This window comes from Peromyscus leucopus, chromosome 12, assembly GCF_004664715.2.
Source record: "Peromyscus leucopus breed LL Stock chromosome 12, UCI_PerLeu_2.1, whole genome shotgun sequence".
NCBI lineage: Eukaryota > Metazoa > Chordata > Mammalia > Rodentia > Cricetidae > Peromyscus > Peromyscus leucopus.
The window spans coordinates 39,732,051-39,758,879 of record NC_051073.1 but is presented as its reverse complement, the minus strand read 5'-3'; the positions used below and the strand labels follow the sequence as shown (position 1 = coordinate 39,758,879).

Genomic DNA, 26,829 nt, shown 5'->3' with positions numbered 1-26,829 from the left:
AGCACAGTAACAGCTGCCTAGAACAAGAAATTGTGGGGTATCCATATCACCAAACCAGGCAGGTGTCACCCAGAGAACAGAAAGAAATGAAAGGAAGTCTACATTGCCTGTAGAGTGCTCAATTCCTCAGCTTTCTTGTGTAAGATCAAGGGGGACTAACAGCATTTAATGGCAGTTTCTTGGTACTCAGGGGCAAAGCTGCTTTGCACAAAGGCTTCATAATAACACCAATCTAGCACACTGATATCGATGCCAATCCAACTCTAACCAAAAACAACAGAGGACATCTTAGGGTTTCTATTGCTGTGAAGAAACAATAGGACCACGACAACTCTTAAAAAGGAAAACATTTAACTGTGGTGGCTCGCTTACATTTCGGAGGTTTAGTCTATTATGACGGTGGGAAGCAAGGCAGCACGCAAACAGACATGGTCCTAGAGAAGACGCTGAGAGTTCTTACATCTTGACTCACAGGCAACAGGAAGTGGTCTCTCACTGCATGGTATCTTAGGCAGATATGAGATCTCAAAGCCCACTCACACAGTGACACAGGTCCTCTAACAAGACCATGCATGCCTATTCTAACAAAGCTACACCTCCTAATAGTGTCACTCCCTTTGGGAGCCATTTTCTTTCAAACCACCACAGAGGGCTCCAGAGCTCTGCCTCCCTGAGCCACCCAAGTCTGTCCCTACTCTGTTCAGGTTACCAATCTGGACCAAGTACATTATGAAATTTACTGCTTTCCTTTGTTCCTAACAACCATCCTTCCTGATCTTTGGAAATTAAGTTCCAACATGTTCTGCATATGCCTGAAGCTAAGCATAGTGGGGTAATACTGGACTTTGCAAAAGTGTTTTTCTTAGGCACATACATCTCTGATAAATTTTAATTCATAAGTTAGGTATAACAAGAGATTAACAACAATAAATAATGATAAAATAGCATAAGTACACCAATATACTATAGTAAGACCTTTTAACACTTCAGGTTTGTTTCCACTTAATGTTACCAAAATCAAGGTTAAGAGAGGGTAGTGTTTCCCATGTATTATGTCAGGGGCCAAAAAGGAAACACATCATATCCAGAGATATGACTGCTACCTAATAGGTTGAGACAGAGCTCACAGATATACTAACCCATTTAGGATAAAGAATCACCACTGCAAGCTGTGGGCATCTGAAAAAAGTTCAGTTTATCACTGTTTCTCTAGCACATATTCTCTAGCACTTGATGACAAAGAAGAAACAGAGGGCAGGAGAAATATTATCTAAGAAATAAGACCCGTCACCTCACAAAGAGGAATTGACTTGACATGCTTAACAGCACAATAATTGTATTAAATAGAATGAGACTGTGCTTTTGGCTAGTAATGACTGACTTTATTAATGACATGCGTTGTTATAATCCTTGCAATAACCTTCACTAGCTTGAACCACATGAATTTAAGCCGTGGACAACTACTGTTGACTATATAAGAAGTACATTTTAGACTGGTAGTGAGCTCAGGTGGTTGAGTGCTTGCCTCGCACGCAGGAGGCATAAGCCCGGCAAAGCAGTGCATGTGTGTAATTCTAGGCAGGGAGAGGCACGAGATCAGCCAGTTCAATCGTTCTCAGCTACACAGCAACTTTGAGACAGGGCTACATAAGACTGTCTCAAAAAAAAAAAAAAAAAAAAAAAAAAAGGTAATCTTCATGATTAAATGTAGTTAATCCTTTCTGGTCTTCGGCCTTTTTATCTAGAAACATCTTTTCCCACATTAGAAAGTAATTAACTCTGCAGGAAAGCTCTTTGTTCCTTTACTAAATAACATCTCAAACCAACTGCTTATTTAGTTCACAAATGCAGATTACTAATTGTAGAAAGGGGCCTTACCTTAACTTGTTGTTTTGATTATTTATAGGAAACTCATGATGGTAGAATGAAGAGAAGCATCTGATAACTAACCGGAACTAGACCAGTGAAATTTTTCTCAGCCAATTTTAAAGTGCAGTAGTCCTATCTCAATTATTTTTATAATATATGTAAGAAGGGAACAAAAACTACAGTTCAAGATGAAATCTCCTAGGAAGAGGGAAAGAAATGAATGTCTACTCATCAGCTCATGAGAGCCAATGAGGCACCACAAATGCCTGGCTGGAGTTTGCAGATACAACTCAGGTGGTTGCTGTGTCTGAGCAAGACTATTTCTCACAATGTTGGACTCTGACCTGTAAGACTATCACCCTGGTGCTCTAATTTTATTAGAGTGTGTCATGTTGCCGCCACCTCCTATAAAACTGTCCTGGCACATACACAAAGCCATGATGTCTCCAAAGTGAATACACCCACAGGATTATTTAATGCACAGTTAGGGTAGCACTGATGCGAAATGTACAAAGACTGTGAGTCTTTGCTCCCTACCTAGTTCATCACTGTGTCTGTAAAAAACAGTTGTAAATATCTCAAGGAAATCACAGTAGTCCTTGTCAATGACAGGCGCCACTGAGCAAACCTCTAAAAAATTAAGTCTGAGATTAGGTAAAAAATTCCTGAAGTCCTTACATCCTAACTTTCATTACTATGCAGCCTTGGTCAAGAGACTCTGGTCTGAATGTTTCTTCATCTGAAAAGTATGGATAATTCTATCTCAAAGTGTGTTGTAAAGATTAAATGATGTTATGCATGGAAAACTCAAAGGATGGCCTCTGGCATGATGTAAAAGCTCAACAAACAAGGGTTATTACTGGTTACTGAAGAAAGTGCTTACATACCATGACCTTAGTTGGAAATTAGCTGAATCACAGGGGCCAGAGACCAGTGCCTCAAAGAGCAATAGGGCACCAAGTAAGGCATAAAGCCTTACTTCTCTTTTGTCTTGCTTCAGGAACTGTAGACCAGTCCTGTATCTGTTCAGTTCCTCCATGTTCAGAACAGAACTACAGAGAAAGAGGAATAATTTCGCAGGGGACACAGGAAGTCGAAAGAATGAAAATAAGTGGGAAGCATGAGCACTAAGCTGTGAGGAGGAGACAGGTGGCAGTGGCAAATCCAGGAAATTTTTCATTCAAAGGAAAAAAGCCCAGCAAGCTATGAACGGCTCACTTCTGGGTAAGTGTTTTATGCTGTGAGTTCATGTGTCCTGCAGCTTTCACCAGTCACTTTATCTCATTTAAAGTAGAAAAAGCATAACTGTCTCAATGGGTATATTTAGTAAGTAGAGACACATACAGAAACTAAAAAGATCATAATGTGCTTCTCAAATACAGAAAAATAGCAAAGCTAACAAACCAACAGCTAATGTATCAAGACAATACTACCAAGCAAATACTAAATTCAAATATGAATTTTAAATTCAGATGGTGTGTTCATTCACTTGTCTTTAAATTGCTGTATGAAAGGAAGCTCTCATTAAGAGACTCAGCTTTCCAGGGAGACCCATGCTTACTTGGGGGCCACACCCCCAACATCACTAACTGGATACTCGGCAACTAAGCTCTCTCACCCCCCTCAAAGAAACAAGCACCCCATATTCATTATTCCCGCTTGACAAACATATGGGAACAATAACTCTACAGACATGTACATCATAATAGGAAGCAACCCTGTTTTAGTGTAATTTAAGAAGGGGTTTAAATAGACACAAGCTACCAAAACTACTCATCTGAAGCCTGCAAATAAGGCTGTCACATCTCTAATTTGTTTTGCAGATTCATAGATTTGGGACAGGACTTCTCTTACTGATGTTCAAGGTACTTAGGAGGTCAGCACTCACAAGAAGGAAGATTTCTATACAAGGAAATCTGTCTCACATTAGAGGGTAACAGATTTAATCCAGTCAGATTTGGCCAATGTTTTCCTTCTTGTGTCTTTAAGTTTTTGTCTTATTTGGTCGGTAGGAGAGCAGACAGATTAAAATGATTCTAAAGTTCTATTTTTATACATTGTACTGAAAGTACTGCACAAAACATTCTTCTTTAAAAATATTTTCCCTGCCAAACTATCTGATTAGCTTTTAACTGCTTTCGTTAAAACACAGGCATGCAGAAAAGAGAAGAGGTTCTTTCAGTAAACACACAGAAAAAATAAGATTTCATCTGGCCTTCCCATCACTTGAAGAATTGTTTTGTAGTTACATCATCAGGAAATAAAATACTATCCTCTGAGGACCCCTACTCTCTACAAAGAGAAAAGAGGCTTTAAGTCTACAAGTCCCCAAACCCCGACTTCTCCTTTTCCTCTCCTGCCCACCCCCCAGGACCCCAAAAACAAATGTAACAAAATTTAAAAAGTTTACACAAGAATCAGGATGTGTATTTAAGAATTTAAAGCGGCAACTTTAGTTGTGAGACCCAGTAGGAGGAGGGTCGACCTTGACCCCCAAGGCCTTGGGCAGCCTGGCAGGAGAGCGCGCGGGGGTCAGGCCCAGCGCCTGGACCCGCACGGGGAGCCAGGGACGGACCTTGCAAACGCCGCCGGGGTCTGCGAGGCTCCGGGCTGTCACGGCCCCGCCGCCCGGCCGGCCGCACATGCCGCGCGCCTTATAAGGCTGAGCGGTGACGTAACGCCCCTAGGCCGGGCGCGCTCCGCGTCCCGCTCGCATTGTTCGGGAGGCTCCCGGAGCGCGCACAGCCGCTCGCAGCGCAACCGCGGCCCGGCTCGCCGCCCCGCCCGGCCCGGCCCGGCGCCCGCAGCTCAGGTAAGCCCGAGAGAGCCGCAGCTTCGGCTCCCGCACGGCCACCGCCCCCCAGGCCAGGGGCAAGTGTGTGCGTCGCGCTCAGCACCGGCTCAGCTTCAGAGCGGCGGGCAGGTTTCGCAGAGCGCACTCAATGACTGCCAGCTTCAAGCCCTTTTCCAATTCAAGAACTTCAAAGTTCTTGCCGGCCGGGAGAAGACTTGCGACTGAAGTTTAGATGGGAGGTAGAGGGGTACGGATCCCATGGGCGTCCCAAGTAGCTACCGGTCCTGAGAAATCTAGGGCTGGGGACTTCCACTGTAACAGCTCTACTCCAGTATCTTATCTCCTCGCGTCTTAAACTTTTTCAGCTCTTACAAGAGCAGAGTGCGAAATCATGCCACATGGGATTGGATTTGTTAGCGCCAGCCTTTTCTTTTTCCTTAGAAATCTTAATATAACAAATATTTTTTAAAACGGAAATACAATTGGAATTAGGATGTAGCTAACTAGCTTTAAAATAACTTTTTGATGATACAAAAAACTTTTACTATTCTGGCTCAAATGCATGTCCATTTGTACCAGGAAGTTGTTCCTTTTCTAGTTCTTTCTACTTCAACTCTACTTTGTGGAGGACGATCTGCATTTAAAAGACTAAGCTATCCTCTGTTCATATTCCAGATAATATGTATTTTAAAGCCTAATTTTGAAGGTAAGCATCTAAAAAATAATCTTAATCACTGACACTTTTAACCATGATTACACCTAAACCTGAAAAGGCTGTTGCTATTAATAAAGGCTTACAGTAGAAATGAACACTTGGCAGATACTGAAAAGCTACATATTTTATTTTACCTTTCAAAATAAAGATCAGCAGTGGGATTTTTAAAATGTCAAGTTTAGCACACTAGAAGAGGAGGTGGGAAATGACTTCACCTTTATCTGATCTGAACACACAGCGTTAAAAAAAAAAAAAGAAAAGAAAAAGAAAAAAAAAAAAACTAGGAACCGAAAGAATCATTTCCCCTTTTAAATAGCCTCTGTTTTCCAAGTTTGCACAATTACAAGCTCACTTGGGCTACCATTTCTGTTAACTTACTCTGAAAGAATGAAAGTGCTTTAATATTGTTGGCATTGGAAAGACATATAAGCTACTGTTTGAATGTTTAACAGAAATGAACAACCATTCTGAGGTACAAATGTATATTTTATTTGTATTTGTCAGTGAGAGGAAAGTTAGATATGAGATTTAAAATTGAAACAGTATTTTTAATATAAACAAAATTGAGAAATGTTTTTAGTAATTCTTGTAGTTCAGTTTTAAAAGTGTATCACAAACTATTTTTGCTGCCTATGAGGGTGTGTTGTGTGTGTGTGTGTGTGTGTGTGTGTGTGTGTGTGTGTTAGTTTTATTTAGGGAAGTAAACGGCTAGTCTTTCTAAAGAAAAATTACATGTCATTGGGTCTGAAGATAGGCTATAGAAAATACTGCAAGTTAGTACTAAGAAGTAAGATTCCTCCAAACTATTATTTCAGTCTCCGGGGAGTCTCTCATCATGAAGAGAGGGGCCGGCCATCAGCCAGGTCACTGTGAAGATGTTCAGAATTTAACAGAAGATAGGTGGTTTTGTTTTTATAGACAGTGATTGTAAGCTGAAAAATTCCTGTCTTGGGGAAAAGGTATTTTGCATTTTCTAAAGTAGTAGAGGAAGGAAACAGATACCATCAATTACTGTTTCAGCTATACCCAAGTACTGTCTGTAACATAATCTATAGCTCAATTGCTGAAAATCATAACCTCTGTCAAAGCCCTTAGAGCTGTGTTTCCCAGAGTCTGCCTTTAAGTACAGAAACATCAATTTTTTAAAACATTTCCATAACATACTTTTTAATAGTACATTTTTTTTTCGGGCATACTTACTTTTAAGCATGCTTTAAAGTACTTATTAAGCCCTCCTTAAAACTGAAAGTTAAACCAAATTTATCATGGCTATGCTATCTCAGAGTGGACTGTCTAGGTGAGCATTTCCAGTTCTTAGGAAAATCTTCAAATAAAGCACACTGCAGTCTTAGGCTCACTAAGTTAATTTCCCCTATTATGGCAATTAACCTTAACTGTTAACCACAGGGTTTCTGTTGTATTTTCCTAATGCTGTTGTTGATAGACTGTAATAATGGCCAATATGAAAACATAATCAAGTATTTGCCTTCATTTTCCAGTTTTCTTGTAATAGTTGATGGGAAAGTCAACACACACACACACACACACACACACACACACACACACACAATGGATTTCATTTGAAGATTCTCTGTTCTGTTCCCTCTGCGGGGGTGGGGGGTTGGGAGGAGGAGTACCTCTGGTAATAAACAGATTTTGAAGTCTAAAAAGTGAGAATTGAGGAAGAATAAATTTTCACTAATTCTTTGTAGATTTTTACAAGGTAAATAGGAAAAAAAATATATAGGTCTTCTTATTTTAAAGCAAAAAGGAGGATGGAGAAGGAAGGGACTGCACATTGTGGAGTACTAATCAGAACAGAAAGCAATATTAGTCTCAGCCTCCATTGGGGCCTAAAAGGTACCATCTGTTGTTCACACAGCCAATAATTATCTTTGAAAAATCTAGCATACCCTATACCTTATCCTCTTGGGCATATGATTAGTTTCAAGTTATCTTAGATTTGCATAATTTGTGGTAGGCTATGAATTTCACTTCACTTTCAACTGATTGCTTAGTTTTTGTGAATTTTGTTTAGATAATCTTTAAAGAAGATTGCATCTGTAGCCAGCACCACAAATGTTCAAAGCATCATTCCTATGGCTGCTTCTGCCATCACTGTGGTGTTTCTGAGCCACCAACCTAATCATTTAAGTTTGATGTATACAGCAGAGACTATTAGTGAGATGCGTGTGATCTTTGTCTTGAATCCTTCTGTGAGGTTAAGTGATTACTGATAGATCATCACCAACATTGCTGTAAACACTTCCGCATCCATCTCTGTCATTAAGAAACGAGTTGAGATTCTCTTTCCCTTATTAATCTGCACTAACAGTGCCTCTGACTGGGAGAGCTGGGCAAACAAAGCTGAGGGGGCTTGCCAAGCAAACTCTTTTAGGCCACGAGACGAACCCAACCCCTCCTCTTCACGATTGTGTTGAGTGTTTCAGCACATTAAGATAGGATCGCAGCAGTTGTAATTCTGAGTTCAAGAACAGGAAAGAACACATTAGCAGTGTTCTTTCTCTCACTAACCATCCTCACATTCCTATGCTCAACTGGTTCCCAAATAAGTCTTCGTCTTAAGGACACAATTATTATTTTAGGATGACAAAGTTAAGGAATGTTTGCACAAGAGAGGAGTAGGGAGGTATGTAGAAGAGACAGGTAAGTGATCACTGGGACAGACAGGTGCAACACACATCCAATTTCTTGTTTCTATTTGTAATTTCTTATTCTAGTCCAAAGGCCAGTTATCAGCAAGAGACAGAATATATTACAGCAAATAGCAAACACTCAGCTCCACAGGTATGCATTTAAGACAGGCCTTATTAAGTTCTAAACGGACAAAGGGATACCTCAGAGTGCATGTGCACACTGCCAGCTAACACAGCAAAGAATGCCAGTGGAACTTCACAGCTGCAAGTGGCAGTGGCCATCTGATGCAGGTGCCTGACATTATAAAGACACTGATATCCAGTGTGACCTACACTAGCAATGCTGAGCAACTCAGGCAGAGCCAAGACTCCTCCACGCTTGGACTATAGCCCACTATTGATTTCTCCTTTAATTGGTGCTCCAAAGACAAGCAAACAGACCTCAGAAGTAGCCTTGGTACTGTATGTGGTAATTCAGACATGAAATTCATTAACAAAATAGGTGGGTATGTTTTCAGTAATAAGTAAGAAGAGAACAAAGGAAAAGGAGGGAGATGAAGTCAGTACAACTTAATCAGGCCATCTGGATGGCAATGCCCACTCTTTATTTGAACATGAGAGGTGTTGTGGAAAGAGTGTGTGCTTACATCATTTTGATCACTACAGATGACTTCGTTAGTTCAAACACTTTCTACTACACCAACCTCCTTAGCTATCAAGAAGCCCTCTTTCAAAAATCAGAGACTTCATTCTTTCACAACATTCCGTCCATAAAATGCAGGAAAGTCACCTTTGAAGGCTGTTTGCAGCTAGTGATACCTCGCTTCCTTTACCCTCACACCATGCATTGTGACATTATATCACACATTAATTAGTTTATTGTCTGTATCTGGGATTATAAACTACTTCCGGATCACTTTCAGAACCAGCTTTCTCCCTAGCATCTAGGACAGTATCTAGCTGCTGTTACTATGTGTCATTAGGACAAGGATATTACATAAATGTACGGATAAATGATCTACAACCCAGAAGCTTCTGATCTGAGAAGGAAGTATACTCTGCCAGTGATGGGCTGAGGAAGGGCCCTTCTACATTTTCATCACAAGTCCCAAACAAATCTTTGCCACTACTTGAATTAACCACAGAACTGACTTACAAATAAAAGAGCCAGAAAACAAATCAGAGTCAGATCAAGCCAAGGCAGTGAATCTGCTTTGAACTTACTGTCCCAGGCAGCTTGTGTACAGAGACCAAGTCAAATGCCTCTTAGCTCTCAGCCCATCTCTCCATGTCTCCCTTACTCCCTCCCCCAAAATAATGATATTGAAAGTGGTGAAAGAGCACCAGGTGAACTGCCGTAGGGCATGAAAGAGCCAGCACAGTACAGTGGTTTTGTCCTTAATGAAGAATAGATTCCTCTGAATGTCTAATCTCATGCCTCAGCTGAGGGCCTACAAAATGCAGGCATGAGCTCAAATAACTCACTATCCAAGGAACTGGAAAGGAGCACACCATGTTTCCTTTAGACTTTGACTCCAAATTTTCTATGTGTACTTTCTATATCTAAATTTCCATGAGAGGTATTTTCTAATTCCAAAGTTAGGCAACTTCTTTGCCAACTCTGAATCCAGTGTAGGTCTTATATCTTGTTTCAGCAATAGCCAGCAAACTATGCTAAGAATAAGACAGACTGGCAGGTACAGCAAGTAAGTTCACCACACACCATACCATGTCACTAACCTCTGAGTCCTGACTAGCTCTGAACTGATGACAATAGGATCATCCGTGCCTCTTATACATAAGGTTCAGTGGTCCTTGGTTCCAGCTCTGCTTTCCAATGTACTAAATGAAACACTGTAGGTCACAGACATTAGCTGTTTAAAAAATTAAACAATATTGGATTTAAAAAAAAAATAGAGCCTGGTGTGGTAGGTGCATACTTTTGATCCCAATACTTGGAAGATAGTAAGGACAGTCAGGTCATCCTTGGTTAAAGAACTGGTTCAAGGCCAGTGTGGACAGAGACTCTACCTCAGCTGCCTCCTACCCACCAAAAAATGAAGCAACAGAATACAGTTCATTGCTAAGCTTGCTTCCTAGTGACACTACTGGCCCGGACAAACTGTATTGTCTCAATGGTGAAGCTAGAGTAAGAATAATAGGCTCTGCCATTCATTCACTGGGTCAGTCTCTTGTTCCCTTGTTTTCTCCAAACCTCTTAAAAGGGACGATGTCATCTACCCGAGTATCTCAGTATTTGGGAAAAGCCTGAATAGTGGGAAACAGTCTTTATAGGAATTCTGATCAAGTAGAGGGTCTATATAAAAATTCATGGTATTGATCTTGTCATTACAAACAGATCAGTTGAAGAAACTGTGGGTCAGCCTAACATAAGGGCATTGGTCCTACAAGAGCTCCAAATCTTTTAAAGCAGCCTCAGAGATGAGGGCAGTCCTTCAAGTTAGGTTGCTTTGACAGAAGCAAAACTGCCTGATTTATTGTGTCCCATGGCTCATTAGTCTGGGAACAAAAGTTTAAAGGTGAACTACATTTTTTCCCCTCTTTAAAATTTTTTTAATGCAAATAAAAACAAAAATACAAGAGGAATGTACAATATTCATTGCAGTTGGAATGACTGTCTGTAACTGTTAAACTTGAAGAACTGTTAAACCCAGGAGCACATGGGAAATGTCCTGGTGTTTTGCCGAACCCAAAGGAATGCAGAGATGCTGTCTAAGTCGCTTGGCCTTAGCTTGTTACTCTGCTAATTGGGAAGAGCAAAGGAGAGTGAAACATCCTGGAATTTGTGGGAAATGAATCCATTTTAGTTAAAGGGAAGATTATCTTTGAAAAATAGTATTATTTCATTCAGTATCAGTATATACACTCAATACATCATGTTTGAAGTAGCATATCATGCTCAGGGGAGATGGGAGGCATTATAAAAATATAAAAACATTCTAATATATAATAATAAATTATAAGCACATGTTTATATATTATATGTTTATCTATAAATATATAAACATTTGTATATGTTTATACATATATAAAAATTAGGCATACATGTTTATGCAGCACTATGGGGACCTATCAAATAGAGTATGTCACAGTATGTCACCTACCAAATAGAGGTGACAGCTTTGTCAAGGAAATTTGTGGTTCCATTCATCTCTCCCCACATTAGACCCTGAAAGATTCTTCTTAGCGTCTCACTAACACACTAGGTAGAAGATACATACAAAGAACCAAAGGTAACAATAAGGCTTTCTGACCAATTTCTCCTATCTGGACTTAGCTAACTTTGCCTCCAAGTGTTCCTCATCTCACAGTAAAGGGAGAGGTGAGAGGGACAAGAGCAATGAAACTGTTTCTCGTGCTCTAATGAGACCTTTCGTCCACTCATCCCAAGAGGGGTATATATAGTCCGAGAAAATGTTTCTTCTTGTGTATACAGAGTTCAAACATAAGTGAAAGGTAGAGAAGCATCAATCCTTTAAGAGCAAACACTATATTAAAACAAATTAGAAAGCAGTACAAGGCATGAATAGATGTCATAAAACTAAGGGCTGTGAAGACTGTAGAAGAGAAGTAAGCCAGGGTTAGACAAATGAAAGAACTGTTCACAAAAAGGCAAATATCAATGGACTTCTGAGTAGAACACTGCAAAGATGTTGGGTTTATTCCCTGTAAGACTACTATTAAAAAGAGCCTCAAGTAAAATTTAAAAACAAAAGTCTAAAACCAGTTTAAAACACACACACACACACACACACACACACACACACACACACACACACCACCAATTAATTAACCCAATAGTTGGCCCTCACAACAACCTGGACTCCATAGACAGGAAGACGACGTAAAGGATTTTAGTGTTTAAGGTGAAGGGATTCTGTGTGAGGAGGAGGCAACTGGCATAACCCCTAGAGCAGAGGTTCAGTAGATGCTGTCTCTCACTGAGTTATGCCCAGTGTCCTACAAGGATCATGTTCCCTACTTGGCTAGGCTTACTATTAGCTTCCACCAGGCTGAGATACAGGCCTTGCCTCAGGTCCCAGGAAAGGCATCATAAGATGCAGCCCAGAGGAGCTCAGGTTCTCTGGCACCCAGCAATAAAGTCAAGGACTCAGCTTACTAGAGAAATCTATTTCTGACCTAACCTCAGCCACTCTGAAGGACTCCCTGATTAATGAATTCTGATTCCCCTGCTGGCAATCTCTCCCCATGAAACAAACCACAGCTTTCCTAAGGTGTCTTGTCACTTGAAGTAAGACCGGATTACTGAGCTATTAAAGTATGGAGGAGAGTGGGCAACACAAAAGGCTTGAAAGCTAGCCTGGACCCTGCTTAATCTTAAAGCTCCACCACTGCACTTTAGAGGAACGCAAATGAGAACTTGGCTAAAGCTTCTGGTCAGATCCTGGGCACAGACAATCATGTTTTCTCTTAGGACACTAACAGTCTAGGTGTCTCTCCTTGGGGGTTCATTTCTCAGTCTCATGTATTTGCAATTTAGCATGACATTTTAAATAACAGAACATGAAGATTTGCTTCTTTGCCTTTTAGCTACACCTGTAACTTTGACTACAACAAATACTTTGTATGGAAAGAAACAAAAATCTGAATGTCATGAAATTCCATGTAAGGTTATATAGTTACAAGCCACTAAGGCTTAATGAGCCATACACCCTCTTGACACATTAACTTGTGTACAACATTAAACAGGAAAGGAAGGAAAAAGATTCTAAAGGCTGCAGAGGCTTTCCTTCTGTGGAACTGAGGTCTGAGGAGTCCAAGGCTTTCCAGATCTTAGTCATGCTTCTGGGGTGGTGGGAGGAAGGTGAGAGAAGGCCCATCAGTAAGTCAGGGGAGGATTCTGGTCCAGCATTTCCTGCCTATTGGAAATATGGCTTATTAAAATTGGTTTTTCCACTGCTTGCAAACTCAGATTTTGCTTTTTTTTTCCTTCAATAGCTTTTTAACTAATGAAAACATGAAATAGTTTGCCTGCTCTTAAAATTAAAAATTGATGTAGACTATAATTTTAGGGATGGGTATTCATACAGCAAAGAGATGAAATACACTTAGAAACTTCTCTTTAATTTGGGCGTAAATAGACCAGTTCCTTACAGAGATAACCATAACTAAAATGGCTACCATTTTGCTCAGGGAAGAACACAAGGGAGAATCAGCCAAGAGAAGTGGGGCATCGAGGTGTGGTCATGTGTGCTGGAGAATGATTGCTAATCATGACATCTTGACGGAAGTACCTACGGTACAGCACACATTCAGTCATGAGCCTGAATTCAGACTGCAGCCCGGGGGTTCTAAAGGCTCAGAAAAGGCAGAAAATGAAAATATAACCCAAATTGCTGTGGACTATTGGTCAAGGAGGAGCTAAGTCTCTGATGGCTAAAGTTTTAATTCTTAAAATGAATGCAAAATGATATACAAAATAAGACCACAAGACAATAGTCAGCTTGCTCCAATATATTTTAGAAAAGAAAAAACAAACAATCAAACAAACAAAACACCACAAACTTTTCCTGCCTGTCTGTAATTAGATTTTACGTATGGCCTCAAACTTCAGCTTTCCAAAGTCATAAACCAATTCTTAGGTCCTCAGGAACTAAGAAAAGTTGGTAAGGGTAGATGGAGGATGCCTGCTGTGGTCTGTAATGTGTTCTGCTTAAAAAAAAATTAGGCTACATTCTTCAACTACTCTACCCTCAAAATACTATTAAATGTATTAAATGATCCCATTTCCCTAATTTACAACAGTTAAAATGAAGAATGAAACCAAACCAACCAAGCAACCAACCAAACAAACCCAAGTCCTCTCTAAGAATTAAAATGTTTCCCATTTTACACACTTGGTATTCTTATCTACCCAGTTTCTATGCCAAACTGTGTGATTTCAGTAGTCACAGTAAATCATAAGCCTCTGTTGTTGTGGTTTTAAAATTTCTGAAGTTTGAATTTCCCTCAAACAAGTTTGGAAATGTTTGGTTTCCCAAGCATACCATGTTAGCCACTGCCTCTGTATGGAAAGCCAGGCTACTAGGAGGTAAAAACCAGTGAACTCATCCACTCTCAAACAACTGGTTCTCACTTGGGTGTTTTAACACCAATAAATCCATGTAAGAAAGCCAACAGCCTTTAGAAAGAGAAATGAAGAATGAGAGAATAAGGAGAGAAGGAGGAGGGACCAAGAAGGAAGTGAGTAAAAGAAGGAAGAAGGAAGGAGGGAAGGAGGAAGAAAGGATGGATGGATGGAAGAAAGGATAGATGGATGGAAGGAAGGAAGGAAGGAAGGAAGGAAGGAAGGAAGGAAGGAAGGGAGGGAGAAAGGCTTAAAAATATTAGGGTTATGGTTTTGGAGGTGTGTACAAAAACATCTAGAAAAGAATATACTCCTTACAATTATTTAAAAAAAAATAGAATAAAGGAAACAAAGCCAACTGCATAGATGAGTGCTAAGAGAAAATAATTATACTAATCGTCCAAAATACATATTTGCAATATCTGAATGAAAATAGCAAGGCCTAGAAAGGTTAAAGGGGGGGGAATCAATGAGCTTTTTAAAAATTTTAACACCTACTCCAGAATGCTTTTCTAGAAATCCATTTCTACTTCCTTAATCTAAGATACAAAAGCATCTAAATAGATTTTTTAAATAAGAAAAGTACATGTAGCCGGGCGGTGGTGGCGCACGCCTTTAATCCCAGCACTCGGGAGGCAGAGGCAGGTGGATCTCTGTGAGTTCGAGGCCAGCCTGGTCTCCAAAGCGAGTTCCAGGAAAGGCACAAAGCTACACAGAGAAACCTTGTCTCGAAAAACCCAAAAAAAAAAAAAAAAAGAAAAAAAAAGAAAAGTACATGTAAATATTGTGAGCAAGCTAAAATAATACAAACATTTCTAAGGATATACAGTTATTATGCCCTTCAAGTCTGTCTGAGAAAATGCTGTCTGTTAAAAATATTTTCCGAGAACTTTAAGTTCCTTGAAATGTTCTATGGAAATGGTATTTATGACATATTCACCTCCTCTAGGGATTGTGGGATGTTATTACTGGCAAAGTGACAATTTTTAAAACCATCCAAAAATAATTACAAATTTATGCTGAATGACTAAACTTGCTATATTATTACAAAGATGAAGAGAATATTTGTTAATGTCTCATGACCAAGGCTGAAAGTAGCCATCAACTTATAGAAAATGGAAAATGGATGGCTAGTAGTAGTGACTTTCTGTCTTTAACAAACAGACTATTCTAGCACGCAGATTCACAGTGAGGATCACGAATAAGATACATGTGGTAGATATGTAAACATTTATCTTAGTGAGGAGAACAGCAATTAAAGAGCATCAATTATATTAGCATTCTGGGTCTATGAATTATAAGCTGGACCTCTAACAAATTACTTAACTTTTCTGAGCCTGAGTGAGCTCTGATTTATAAAATAAAGACAATGACTCTGCATCTGTGTTTCCAGGAATAGCATGGTATATGGTATAAAACAACTGTTCAACCATTTCTATTATTTCCACACTATAGAGAGGGACTACTATGTGTCTGCTATTTATACTTGTCCCCTAACTCCTTAATATTGTACTCGATATAAAAGTAGAATAGGTATTTGCTCAAATATTTACTGAATACCAAGTAAGTACTATGCACTGTTTTCAGGTGGAAACAAAACAATGAATGTAACAGACACCAGTGATTGGCCAATTACTAAATAAATGGGCATGCATGGGAAGATACATATACACACCTCCACCTATAAAGGTTATATTCTATTTTTAGTTTTATTTTATGTGTATGAGTGTTTTGCCTGCATGTATATCTGTGCACCACATGCATGGCGTATGAGCACAGAGGCCAGAAGAGGGTGTCAGATCCCCTGAAACTGGAGGCACAGATAACTCCAGGTAAACCATCATGTGGGTGCTGGGAATTCAACCTGGGTCCTCAGAAAGAGCAGCCAGAGTATTATGCATTAACCCATCTCTCTAGTCCATGAAGTTTATATTCTAAGGAATAAGCAAATAAATAAGCAGTAGATGGTATAGTAGATGGGACTAGTTAAGGTGAGAGTCCAGGACCTCACAAGGAGAAACCCCAAACAGAGGCAGCAAAGAGCAAAGGAACAGAGATCCTAGTGTGAGGGAAGCAGAAGGAGTGAAGGGGGAGCGGCAGGCCAGCTGGAAGAAACAGCAAGCTCTTCTAAGGTCAACCCACATTGCTTGGTTGGTGGGTGGGTTCTCGCACATGTGACATGGTCAAGTGGGGGTGGGCATGGGGCTGTGTGAAGCACAGGTTTTGTTGACAATATATTCTTATACTGATCTGGTTATCTATCTGTGCTATTCAATAAGTTAAGTGTTCTAAATTGTAGATGTTTGGTCCCTCCCCATCCTATAAAAATAAGCACACCAGTGCTTATCTATACAGTTGTTATAAGAATTAAGTAAGTAAAATCAGGTGGCCCATGAAAGACCTTCCATCTATATGTATCCTTCTGCATAGGTGCCACACAATGCCCTGGGAACTGAAGCCACGTTCCAAGGCTACAAAAGCTGTGCATTGCAATGGTATGACTCTATAACAAAGTGCTGTTTTAATCAAATAATGTCACTATTAAGGTTTATCTTCCTAGTGAACACCTTTGAAAGTGAAAAAGTCTGTAATTCCCATAATGTTACCCATTGTTTTGTCTTTAGAAGTCTTACAAATTTTGCCATGAAAGTTATGAAGACTTATTTCATAACATTAATTTCTACTGATTTTCTGCTCCTGCTTGAGGACAGTGATCTAATGGAAAGCTCCAAGAAATGCTGTATGACAAAAAAAAAAAAAACCCAAAACCAGGATTGTTTAAGTAACGTGTGTGTGTGTGTGTGTGTGTGTGTGTGTGTGTGTGTGTGTGTGTAAGAGGAGAGAATGAGAAACTTTAATTTCTATTTGCTTGTTTATTTGTAGACACTAGTCTTGAAGGTACAAGAAATTAGCATCAGTAGTTTCAGTTTGGAAGGTAAAGGATAAAGTGGGATCCCAACTTTTAATGTGCACATTTTGAGATTTTATCCATGAATAATCTGTAAATGAAGACTGAAATCCATATTGCTGAAGGAATTAGAAGTATATAAAATCAACTACAAATTCACTTATGGAATAATATGAGCCACCGATGGTGATACAGATACTTGGAGGCTGAGACAGGAAGAGACTGCAAGTTCAAGGACAGTTTGAGCTATTTGGGGAAAACCCTGTCAAAAATCTCCCAATATAAAAATCTGAAGTTAGCCGGGCGGTGGTGGCGCACGCCTTTAATCCCATCACTCGGGAGGCAGAGCCAGGCGGATCTCTGTGAGTTCGAGGCCAGCCTGGGCTACCAAGTGAGTCCCAGGAAAGGCGCAAAGCTACACAGAGAAACCCTGTCTCGAAAAACCAAAAAAAAAAAAAAAATCTTAAGTTACTCTTTCTGGAAAAATCAACATATTTTTCAAACTGTTAGGTCCTCAGCAGGAAGGCAGGCCGCATAGCAAAGCAAGCTTCATCCTCCAAACCTTGTTTCTTGGTTTTGTTTTTCTGAACAGATCACAAAACATAAATATCCTTAGTGGTCTTAACAATTTTTTTTCACTCAAGAAACAAAGCCTACAAATATTTATTGGGGGAGGGGGGCTGTTCTCTTCAGGTCTGTCCTAAGTCAGCCGGCCCACCCTGCCACCTTTCATGCCCATACAGATGAGGTCCGGGTTGTGAACGCAGCAGAAAGTACACAGTCACATTCAAGGAAGGAAGAGCAAGTGTGAGGCAAGCAGCAGACAGGCTTTGGGAAGGGCAGCTAGTGACATCCAGGTGTACGCTGGCACTGCACTGGAAATTGCTCATTCCTTGTCTTCTGGGAAGGGAGAGGAGCTGGGGAGGAGATCTGTAGAACAAAAAAAAAGAAATAAAAACTAATGGCTGACCTCAAATACAACTGAGCAGTGAATAAAGAAGAGTTCGGAATGTCAGAGGTAACTACTACAAGAACATTTGACAAAAGGTTTCCCACAAATTAACTCACACCAAATGGCAATTCTTAACGAGACAACAATTCTCTATCCCTACCCCCAATGCTAGAACATCTTTAATGTCTGCACACATTTCTCATTAGTTGATACAGACCATGGACACTGCTAACATACGAGGAGAGCCCCACAGCACTTATTCAGCCCAAAGTGGTAGTAGAGCAAAGGCTGAAGTTAAACTAACCTTAACCTAAAATGGCAACCAGGATGGCTAACAATGAGCACAGAGCAGCCTGCAGGTAGGGCAAAGTAAACTGATTATGTACTCTTCTGTTCCAGTATGAATTTTGCAGCTCCTCCCCTAGGTGCTTTCTCCCTACCAGCCCATTATGACTGAGGAGCTCTACTACTACTACTACTACTACTACTACTACTACTACTACTACTACAACAACACACACACACACACACACACACTTTTTTCTCTAATGTAAAAGTACACATTCACTTAAGACCTTTTTTCAATTGAAAAGAAAAAACATGTTTATTCTCTATAAACTTGGTATTTTTATCTGTATACTGTAGATAACCAGCCATTAGCTCATGTACTAAATTTTTGTGATGAGAACATTTAAATTCTACTCTCTTAATAACTCCTATCTGACTTCTAATGATAAGACATAGATTGTGCCAGGCAGTAAGGTCTTTTGTGTGAACTATGTTTTTACTTAATCTTCAGGACATCCGTCCGTACTCTATACATGAAGACAGCAAGATGAGTAAATTACATAGCTTGCTTAAGTTATGTTAGAAGTACAAAGCCAGGATTTAGTTCTGAAAGCCCAACTCTGGGATCTGAATTTCTCAGGCTGCTCTCCACCTCTTCCCCAGTATGCTTCAGGGCTATCCACAGCACAAACTACCTGTCACTAGCTACCTGCATTATTTATTGTTAGCTACTACTGAGACGGTGGGAAATATGTTGAAGAAAGGACACTCGCCCTAAGTAAAAGAAGGCAAGTGTGAAGGGACACAATACAGGTCACAGGGGTAAAAAGTGATGCTCACAAAGAGGGCAGGAAGCAGTACGGGGGGATGAGCAGCAGTCAGTCCTAGGAACCTGCACTTCATTCTCAACACTGGAGCTCTGCTGGCTGCACAGCACTATCAGGAACACACGTACTAGATAGATGATAGTCCAAAGTGTCACATGCCAAGTAACTTTATGAATGCTTCTCCCTAAAGGCACAGAGTAGTCCTGTTATGGCTGTGGTGGACCCAAGCAGACTTAGAAAGTTCAACAAGACATCTATCTGAAACTTAGTCTGACAAGGACTGAAAACCCTACTCACTTGGACAGGCAGGGAGCATGGTTTCCATCAATATGTGAAGTCTGGAAAAGGAAAAACTTTGACCTGAGGAATCTTTTCCAAATAGCTAAGAGCCACAATTCAGAGGGGAGGGAGCAGAGGTGAGCCTGTCCCCTTCCCCCACAAAAAGGTGAGTAGGTTCTCCATACAAGTCAGTAGTATCCACTTTTTTTTTTCTTAAATTCCCTCTTGCTACTGCCACTACCCTAATTGGACACATAAACAGCAAAAAGGAAATCTGGGAATGTCTTAGTATGAAACTGTGAACTGAAAGATGGTGGGGCACCAGACTTGTAGCACTTTAAAATCTTCTGTTTTATATGTATGTTCTTGTTGCAGTGCTAGGATTCCCAGTTCCTCTGGCATTCTAGACAAATGCTCTACTACAGAGCTACATACAGGCTCACATCACTGTTAGTAAGTGAACACTCATTACCCTAATATTCTAACTAGAAAGCTTCCCATACTACAGCACAGAAACAAAGAGCACACAATTCAGGCTCCTGCTGATAAAGGCTGCAAGGATTTCTTCTGTCCTTGTTCCCATTTCCTCTCCCAGGCTCAGCCCAGGGTTTCTAAATGGCCACCTGGTATGGGGCTGGGGCAGGTACCTCCTTTGGTTTCCAGATGAAACATTCTCTTTGTAGTGTCTGCCTTCTCCTCACCAGCTCTGTGATCTTGGTCTCTGATTGATTCTGTACTCTGACCTTCCAGCAGTTTTTCTTTAAGGGACCTTCAGTCCATTACTTCGTTCTTGTCTCAATTTTAAGACAGCAGGATTTGACCCATACCAGTTCTTGCTCATAGGTCTTCCCAGAATCCTCTTTATCTGATGAAATTTCCCAAGCTCTTTGTTACTTCACTTTCCCTGACTATCAGGGGACTAAATAAGATTGTCCATATTTTAAGTCCTAACCCACTTTTGTAATATATACCTCCTGAACAGCCTCCTCTTTCCCTTCATGTTCTAATTCTTAGTTCACAGTGAAGAGAAATAGTAACCCAGCTTGCTGAATCTGGACCCATTTATGGTATCTCTAAATGATCTCAACAACGATGACAGGATCTTTGGTAACAAAGACATAAAGCAGACACAGATGTACACTCATACTTGGCTAGCAGATGCAAAAAAAAAAAAAAAAAAAAAAAAAAAAAAAGTCTGACTGTTCTTCTAGATCTTGCTGACCAAGTCAAATGAATTGAGCATTACACTATGGCTATGGTATGCTGTAACTGTAATTAAAAGAGAAAAAGAAAAAGAAAAACCCTTTGACTTGTAAGATAAATAAAAGGAAGCAGCAGACATAGAATGAGGCTAGTCATAAGTGTTTTTATGAATGCTCCTGAAAATCGGACAGAACAGTGAAAAGTCCCATTGAAAAGGCAAGGAGTACAGCAGGAAATGTAAATTATAGTAATTGTCTTAAAAAGAGGAAGCTTTCCAACAGATTCCATGTATCACACTTCAAATTGCTAGAACCTGTTATCAGTACAATGTAATAATTAAAACGACATATTAAACAAGAATCACTAAAAGATGAAATACGATGTAACACAACCAAAGTGTCAAAATCTATAGCAGGAAAGCACATATAAAAGCACGGTAGTGGTGGTAAACATCTTTAATCCCAGCACTTGGGAGGCAGAGGCAGGTGGATCTTTGTGAGTTTGAGGCCAGCCTGGTCTACAGAGTGAGTTCCAGGACAGCCAAGGTTATGCAGAGAAACCTTGTCTCCAAAAACAAAACAAAACAAAACAAAAAACAAACAAACAAACAAACAAACAAAACCAAGGGCTAGAGGGCATGGGCTAGGCTCACAACCAAAAATATAAGAGTTCAGCTCCCAGCACCCAGGGCTGTCCCTCCAGCTACCAGAAAAAAAAAAAAGGCATTATGATATATGCAGTATTCTGCTTATCATGCCAAATCAGTTAAAGTATTAAACTAGCCTTTAGAGTAATAAGAACACACACACGTTACATTATTTTCCTAAGACTAAATAGATCTGTTATGATCAACCTGTTTGGTCACTGATAAGGAACTACACAAATTATAACCAGATCAGGTGGGGCAAGTTTTTAAGAAAAAAAAAAAAAAAAAAAAAAGTAAACTGGCAAATGCCAAGTACAATGTCTTGCACACAGTAGAGGCTCCCTGTACTTACAAAGATCTGAAACGAATTGTCAGCTGAACTGCACTGTTGATGAACCCATTTTAAACAACATGGAACCTGGGCTCATTTAGTGGCACACATTTGTACTCCCAGCACTCAGGAGGCAGACTTCAAAGCCAGCCTGGACTATAGAGCAAGAACCTGTCGCAAAAAAAAAAAAAAAAAAAAAAAAAAAAAAAACTACCAAGTCAACTGCAAATTCAGTAGTTTGGATGCTCTCATTTCAAAGAGTAGTTTCAAATAAAACATTAACAGTATGTAGATAGTTCAAAGAACTGGGAAGAACAAATTTGAAGGCAGAGAACCTATTTCTTGTGATGGGCAGCAAACAAATGGGTACATTAATGATGACATCATCAAAGCAGCAGACTAGCGACTCTATCTTGATGAGGCAAGGGCTGATACGTAACAGCAGGAAGAACAGGGTGACAGCACAAACCTTAGGCTTTTCTGGAGAAAGACATTTCTCCTGCATGTCCTCTACAGCAAAGATTTCAAAGAACAGCCCCTTCAAGAGATCAGCAAGGTCACCCCGACCTTCATAAACACCCTTTTTACCCATTCCAGATGCTACATGATCTGTGATGATGCCATGGCTACCATAGCTAATGGAATGTGTAAAATAGATCCAAGGATCCAGTGTCCTCATTACAGTCTGTACAGTACAATGCAACTCTTACTACTTTTTTTTCTAGGTTATTTTTTCACCAAAAATGTTCTTTATGCTAGGTAGCCAAGGAAAACCTTAAACTCCTGATGCCCCTGCCTCTCCACTTTCCAAGTACTAGGGATTACAGGTCTGTCCTACCACACAGAGGCCCTAATTTAATATTACAGTGAATTTAGATAAAAACCACACAATCAAAAGTTTGGGGTTTTCAATAAGCTTTAAGAGTGAAGAGATGATAAGATCTAAAAAACTGAAACTGTTGCTCTAGGGTCTTTGTTAAACAGTGTTAGACTTATGTGTTCAGTCTCAAAACTTGTTTTTCTTTATTGCGCTAATTTATCTAGATGGGGAGGATGTTTGGAGGTCAGAGGACAACTTTGGGGGATTGGTTCCCTCCTTCCCCCTTGTGGGACCCAGGGATCAAATTCAAGTACTGGAGCTTAACACTAAGTGCCTTTACAGGCTAAGCCGTCTCACTAGCCTCTCTATAAACTCTTGGAGAACAAATCCCTTTCCCTTGTTCGCCTCCTTATAGCCCTAGTCTAGAAGGCTTTCTTGTAAACTGAGTATTGCCATGTTTACACATCAACTGTTAAATTCAAGATCCACACCATAAAGGCAGTGGGCTGTCTCTTTCAAAGGACAGGAGAGAGAACAGAGGTAACTGAAGTTGTTCACTACTTAAGTTTGGTTTCTTAGGAATAGATGTAACCTAGCCATTAGTGAGTATGGACTTTCTACGACTGCAAAACAGTCACTCTAACTAAGCTCAATGCATGGGCCAGGTGGCTGAGAGCAGGAAAAGAATATGCAAGTAAAATGCATCAGAGCTCTTAGCTGCAAGGGAAAGTAAAAGAACTGCTTTGTTGCAGAGATGAAATAATCAAAGCAGAGTGATGAGCTAGCATGTGACCATTTCAACCTCTCATAACCAAGTAACCAAATAGAGTTGTGGTGAAAGAATCTGAAGAAAGAAGAAAGGAATGGTTCTAGCAGTCTTGTTTTTTAAGAGGCTCCATAATTATGAAATAGACAATAATGTATTTAGAAAACACTGAGGGGAAGACTCACTTACACCACATTTTCTTAACTACCTAAAGCCACAAACATGTTAATGCTAGAAAATCATCTTTAAAAATTAACAAAACTGCTTAGGACAATGCTGAGGTATTCTCCATAGGATGGCATATTTGTTCACTATTTTATTCATTCATTCATTCATTCATTAAAAAAAAACCCCACTCATTTGGTTCTTTCCACAACGCTTTTCAGTAACCACTGTAGAAAACACAAATCCCTTACACTCATGTTCTGTTCTTTAGAAGTTAATATTTTAGTGGGGTTGATTATGATGTCCATAAATAATACAAAACCAAACATGGTGAAAACTACAATATAAATTCTATGGGTGTGATTGGCTACACAGCTTTTAGATGAGCACCATCTGTTTTGTATGTGCATTATATGCTGCATGTTATTAGCCATGTCACACTGAGGAGATAAAATATAGGTTGATTCATATTGACATGTATATATATAAATAAAAACTGAAAGGACCCTCTAAATGTGTAATTTATATTGAAAAGCCAGCATTATGGTTGGTACCAAAAAACACTCAAGATGACAGATGTGATATTTTTGAAAAAGCAAGTAACTGGCATTGCATATAATAATAGTGATAAACCACAGTAAGTTAAAACAATCTTGAGCCATAAAAGAAACTCTAAAGAAAAGCTGTAATAAGACATTGCTTTAAGCCAGTTTGGGCTTAATTACCTCACATTTGTGTCCATAAAAATCAGCTTCCACAACTTGTTTTTATTGGACAGGATTCAGTGAATGTTCCTGTAATCTTGTAATGTCAGTAAATTTGAGCATGAACATGAGTGCTCCAAGACAGTAGTCTTCAAACGGAGGTATATATACTCCCAAGGGTACACAAGCTTTGCAGAGCTGCATGGGGCACTTGAAGGAAATCAGTGCCCACATTCACATTTCCTACACACATTCTCCAAATCTCATCTCCCTGATAAGTGCTTGTGTCCAGTGTGCCCTCTCTTTCCAATAGTCCTTTCAAAATAACCTTCTAACTTTTACCAAGGGAATTTTCCTAGGCTCAAAACTCCTCTAGAGCTTTCTACAGAAAGTTCCAAGAGAGCAAGGAGCAGTAACAGCTAAAGAAACAGCCAGTGGATAGAGAACAGTGCTTATCCTCATCTGGGGACACTGGGGACACCTTAGGACAAATTCCTACACAGTCAGATCATAGAAATCAGACTTTCCCCAAAGGATGATTTGACCGTCTAGTTTGTAAATGGGGACTTTTAGACTGAATGGCAGAGATACTTCTGTTAACTGTCTAAAACTTGAATTTTTAAAGAAATGTAGGCGCTAAACGAACAAATAGAATAAAATCACTGTGTGTGTATGTATGTATGTATGTATGTATGTATCCATAACATATGTATATGTTTCCAAACAATGACAAGGGAAATCTTTTCCGTTAGCTCCACAGTTTCCATTTCAGAGGGTTTCTCTGATAGACACATTAGCCTCAGGTTGTGGTCTGCAGGCTGGCTTGAACAGGCAGGTTGACTGCAGAGACAGCACAGGTTCTGCATCTCCTAGACCTTCCTACTCAAGTCACCCACCACTGGGAGAAATCTGACATTACATAATGGAGTCCAAGGCCAGGAACCAGGATCAACTGGGAGCTTGTTATAATGAAAACTGTGAGGCTCACCCTAGACCCACAGAATTAATTAGAACCTGCCCTTTAACAAGATTCCTAGGTGAGTCAAATGCACATTAACATATGAAAAGCAACGGTTTGAAAACTAGGCCTGAGTCAGAAGGGAGGATACTGTCACTAGGTGTGTACGTACTTCAGGTTGGAGCAAACGTACTGCAATCATCAGTTTTATGTCTACCTTGGAGGTGGAGCTTAGGGAGATGGAGATGTCAGCCAATTTATAAAAACCAGGAAAAAGGTGCACGGCACTTGTATCATGCTGAAAAGATGCATCATGCTTGCTGCCAAAAACATTGAGCACAATAAAGACAACTGAAAGTTTTTCAATATTGTTTTGCTTGTTGCTATATTGATAGGATTCAGTTATTCCATTTTAAGGCTCTCCTATTACACTTAAAAACAACAACAACAACAAAACCTTCCCTTTCTTATATTCTAAGAAAACCTATCCCCTTCTCAGGAAAAGGGTCAGCATGTGTTCTTATTTAAAAAGCTGCTCTTATTTAAAAAGCCTTGGGAGTTTTTGTGAAGCTGCTCTCCAATAAAGGAAACCTTTGAGTTTTGGCAATGCCTTGTTCCCACTAGCAAGTGTGACCTGAGAAAGCTGAGGTATGAGGAAGAAGCTCTTCTGTAGCTGTTTCTCCACCACAGCAATTTATCCCGGATTCCTCCACTGAGCTGCAGAACTCTACAACTACCAGGCAGAAGCTGCCATGTTTCTCCTCTCAGGCTCCCAGGTGTCTCAGGCAGGGAGTGAGGAAAGGCAAGAGTCATGAAGCCTCTTGCCAAGACCACAGATGAGGTCACCAGCGGCCCCGCCCAGCTCAGCACCCTACCCAGTAGCTTCTGAACTTGACATGTCAGCCTCTGAAGTCCTCAAAGCAGGACAAACTAAAGGAGATCCTGTCATCCAAAAGTTTAAGAATTCTTACATTGTGCTTTTTTTTCTTCCTGTATAGTACAATTACAGAAAGAACAGATTAGAATCTCATAAAGAAGTCTTTATTTCCCAGGCTTCCCCAAATTTGTTTCCTTTAAAACAAATGTTCTCTTAGATTCTTAAAATTAAGAGTGTTCTGGGGGCAAGAATAAAGACAATGGATTGGTTAATTAACTAACAAACAGAAAAGATTTATTAAGCTAGGCATGGTGGAGTACTATAATCCTAACTGGGGCTAAAAGGGCCCCATGTTCAAGGCCAGCCTCAATAGGACAAGTTAGAAAACAGACTAGGCTGCACAGGGAAGCCCCATCTCAACGATAGACAGACAGACAGACAGACAGACAGACAGACACACACACACACACACACACACACACACACACACACACACACACACACGGTAGATAGGTGGTAGACAGATGATAGATAAATAGGTGGGTAACAGGTTTGTTAACATTATGAACTCTACAGGTTTGATTAGAAAGCACATATTTACATTTTCAACCAAGTTAAGTTCTTTCAGGGATTCCATTCTATTTTAATTTCTGAACAACAATGCTGCAGAGCTGCAATTACATCCTCTATAATTAGCCATTTCCAGTATAATTAAGAGACTCACAAGTTTAAAACTGTACCTTCTTTACAGAGGTAACCAAGTGCATAGAAAAGACCCATTTATTCTGCTCACGTAAAATGTCCTCCTGTTATGAAGGGTAATTTTAAATAAAGATAAACTAGAGTCATTTAAGAGGGATTCACTATGTTCCTGCTAACAGTTTCTCCATTCCTAGCCCTGGATTTTTATCAGCAACCTCTTTGCTGTCAAACGTCCTGCTCTTCCATATGTTATGATCAC

General features: G+C 39.9%; 2 protein-coding genes across 2 annotated transcripts in view; one reads left to right on the top strand and one right to left on the bottom strand.

Annotated features, from left to right (window-relative positions):
- Cmss1 (cms1 ribosomal small subunit homolog) overlaps window positions 1–26,829 on the bottom strand; it is a 315,309-nt gene that overhangs the window by 260,529 nt on the left and 27,951 nt on the right. The window lies entirely within an intron of this gene.
- Window positions 1–26,829, top strand: part of Filip1l (filamin A interacting protein 1 like) — a 74,014-nt gene that overhangs the window by 43,343 nt on the left and 3,842 nt on the right.